Genomic DNA, 3,776 nt, shown 5'->3' on the forward strand with positions numbered 1-3,776 from the left:
CCACAAAGCTTTCAACCCAAAACTTATCCTGTCTATAAGAAACGTAGGTATGTGGGATGGAGCAAAGACTAAAGCCGACCAATAACCTGCCCAACTTAAGAGCCAATCCCTCACACTATTGACGATATTCTGTTCTGCTTGCAGACAGGCACCATAGCTGTTATCTGAGAGGCTCCACCCAGAGGCTGATTCAGATGGATACAGAGTCTGACAGGCAAACGGTGGATAGAGTTTGGGGACTCTTCTGGAAGGATTGCGGACTGAAGGAGATAGGAATTACAGAGGAAGACCACCATCATCAACTAACCTGGACCCTTGGGACCCTCAGAGACTGAACGACCAGCCAAAGACCTGGACCCAACCTCCATCCCCACCACCACACATGTGTAGCAGATGCGCAGCTTAGTCTTCTTAGTCCTTAACAACTTGAGCATGGGTGAGGGGTATCCCAAAAGCTATTTCCTGGCCATGGACATCTTCTTTCTGATGGGCTGCCTTGTCTGGCCTCAGTGACAAAGGATGCACCTAGCCCTGCAGAGACTTGACATGACAGGGTCCAAGGAAAGCCAGGAGTGGGCCTCCACCCTTTCAGAGGAGAAGAGGATAGGAGGGATGGGGAGAAGGATTGTGAGAAAGGGTGATGGAAGGGTGCAGTGAGCAGGATATAAAGTAAATAGATTAAATTAAAATTTTTAAAAAGGTCTTGAGTTCTTTGGGGTGGCCTTCAGGGCACCACGGTATCCAGCTTGTACTTTTCTTTCCCCACTAAGGGTGAGTGACTCTGTTCAGCCACAAGCCTCACCACAGGTCCGATGTAACAGGGACAATTGATGACAGGCTGACCTCTTCAAAATTGGGAACAAAACAAATGTTTCTGTACGTTGGTTTGTATTGGGCTTATTATGGTAATAAGACTCAGACAGCAATAACCCTGGTCGTATCATCATATATTGTGTATGTATCATAAATGTTTTATTACTATGTATCTAATAAGAATACTTTAATAAAAATAAACATCTTTGGCCATTCATTTATTTTGTATGTGCAGGTGGGTGTAGAGAATAAAAGACAGCCTCAGGATGTGCGTTTAGGGAATGCTTTGGGTGTGTGTGTGTGTGTGTGTGTGTGTGTGTGTGTGTGTGTGTGTGTGTGTGTGTGTGTTTGTGTGTGTGTGACCAGGTTTCTTATTGGTCTGAAATTCACCAAGAAGTTCAGCAAGTAGGTTAATCTGTACAGCAAGCCAAGAGGAACTGAACATCTATCTTCTCCTTCCTCCACCTCCCTAGCGCTGGGATTAGAGGGGAGTGAGTTGTTGTTGTTCTTGTTGTTCTTGTTGTTCTTGTTGTTCTCGTTGTTGTCGTCGTCGTTGTTGTTGTTGTTTTAAATTCTGGAGACTAAACTCAAAACTGCCTTCATATCTTTAAGGAAAGCACTTTACCAACTAAACCATCTCCCCAGACCTTTTGAACTGAAAAGAAACAACTTTCTAACCAATATTCTAATTGTTGAATGGCAGTTTCTTCTGAATAAAAGCTTCCCCGGGTGGGAGGGAGGGAGAAGATGCTCACTGACTCAGAGGACAATTGGGCCCATCTACAGAAGAACAAAAAATGTGAACAACTTCAGTGGAGGAGACTTGACAGCTCAACTATTAGGTAGAGGTTCTGGGACTCCAGAGCAGTCTTCAAACTGTTCAGAAAACCCACCCCATGGTTGAACTTTGTAATGTCATCATTCTTGTTGGGGTGGGATTTTGTGTCATCCCTGCTGATTTTATGTAACCCTTCACCCAGGCTCCTTTTAATAATTCCAATAAACACTCATGGTTCACTAAGTTAAACTTGGGCACATTGTTACCTTGGTATGTCCTGGGCTCCTTTTCTTGGGTGAGTAGACCTGTGTGCTTCTACTCTCCAGGAAAAGACTGTCATGCAAAACTCATTCTGGAAAGTTCCTCGCAAACATCATTGTCACTGGATTATTTTTAATAATCTGTAGTAAACTCTAGAAAGCCTTGGATATGGAGGCTCAGGTACTGGGCCCCTCTGCCTGTTGTCTAGTCTGTTCTTCCCCATCTTCTTCTCCTCTATGAAAGAAGGACAAAGCAGTCCCTGCTTTACAGGGCAACTGTGGGGACTGAGGTCTAGTTCAAGTGAAACCAGCTTCTTGGAGCTCCTAATTTCCATCCTAAAGAATGCTTTACAGCCACAATCCAGAGCTCCCCAGCATGCTCAAGGCCTTGGGTTCAATTCCCAAATAATGGCAACAAAATTAAAATAAAAGAACTCTTCTTAGGCCTCAAGTTGTTCTTAAGTAATTGGGTAAATTCTGCTTATCCTTGGTGGCATAGATGACAAGGCAGGATTAGTAATGTTGCCATGCTGTGATTCCAGAGTATATGAAGTTGAAAAAAGAGGATAAACTACATGAGATAAGACACAGTTTCAAAACAAGCAAACAAACATTAGTAAAAACCCTTACTTACTGTTGTGTTTAACAAAGAAGAAAGAAAAGCCAGGGATATGCTTGTTAGGGTGAGGTATGGTGCAGGAGGGAAGGGGTGTGTGTGACCCCGAGGGCCCATGTTGAGTCTTCTCTTCCCCCTGAGGTACCAGCTACACAACAGTTACAGTACAGAATAGAGTTCATTTAGGGCATGGGGAGGGAAGTACAGGGGGTAACAGAGGGTGGGAGAGGGAGGGAGAGCGAGGAGAGAGAGCGAGAGAGAGAGAGAGAGAGAGAGAGGGAGAGAGAGAGAAGGAGGAGGAAGATGAGGAAGAAGAAGAGGAGGAGGAGGAGAAGGAGGAGGAGGAGGAGGAGGAGGAGGAGGAGGAGGAGGAGGAGGAGGAGGAGGAGGAGGCTGGCCATGAATGTGGAAGAAAGGGGGAGGGGAATGGGGAGAGAAAGGACAGAGGGAGAAGATGGTAAAAGAACAGAAGAGCAAAAGAGTGCGGAGTGGACAAGCAGCCCCTTTTCTAGTGAATCAGGCATACCTGACTGGTGCCAGGTAACTGTGGAGTAGAGCCTAGAAGGAATGCTAACATTCCCCCATTTTGGTTTAATTAAAAAGGAAAAATTAGAAAGAGGTGATGGTAAAGCAGGAACAGGGTCCTCATGATCTTTAACTACTTCCTGCTGACTTTGGGGTGATGTCTCTCCGGGAAACCTGGAACATGGGTATGGGGATGTTGGTCCACTCTTAGAAGAGTTGGCTGTTTCCTTCCTGCCCAGGGTCTGTGGAAACATCTGTGGATAGAGAGGAAGGAACAGGTCCAGTAAAAGCATCTGTGTCTGTGAGAGAAGATTGGAGCACCTATGGGTTGCTCCTCTGGAGTTTTCCTGGATGTAGTAAATGTCTGGACTTGACAAGATGCTAAAACACACACACACACACACACATACACACACATACACACAGGTGGTAGATAATAAAATTAAGTACATTTTGTAGAAAAAAATGTCTTAAGTATGCATTTGAAATGAAACCCTTAGATCTTGGTGGTTGGGGGTGAGGAAAGTCCAGATCCCAGGGCGCAGGAGAGGAAACCCACCCTCTGGAATAGGTAGCAAGTGGGAACTTAGGCTATTGACTGGCAGGTGTACTTATCTGGATGGAGTCTATTTGGTCCCTGAGAGGTAGATCAGAGTGGGTTTCCTGTAACTTATAAGTTCAAAAAAGAGATAAACATGTTAACAACATGAACAGTCTTTAAGATGACCTTAGGGAAGACAAAAACCTTTTGTGGAGCAGGAAGAGCAAGAATTTTTTTCCTTCT

The sequence above is a fragment of the Rattus norvegicus genome, chromosome 17 (genome assembly GCF_036323735.1).
Source record: "Rattus norvegicus strain BN/NHsdMcwi chromosome 17, GRCr8, whole genome shotgun sequence".
In the NCBI taxonomy this organism is placed as follows: domain Eukaryota; kingdom Metazoa; phylum Chordata; class Mammalia; order Rodentia; family Muridae; genus Rattus; species Rattus norvegicus.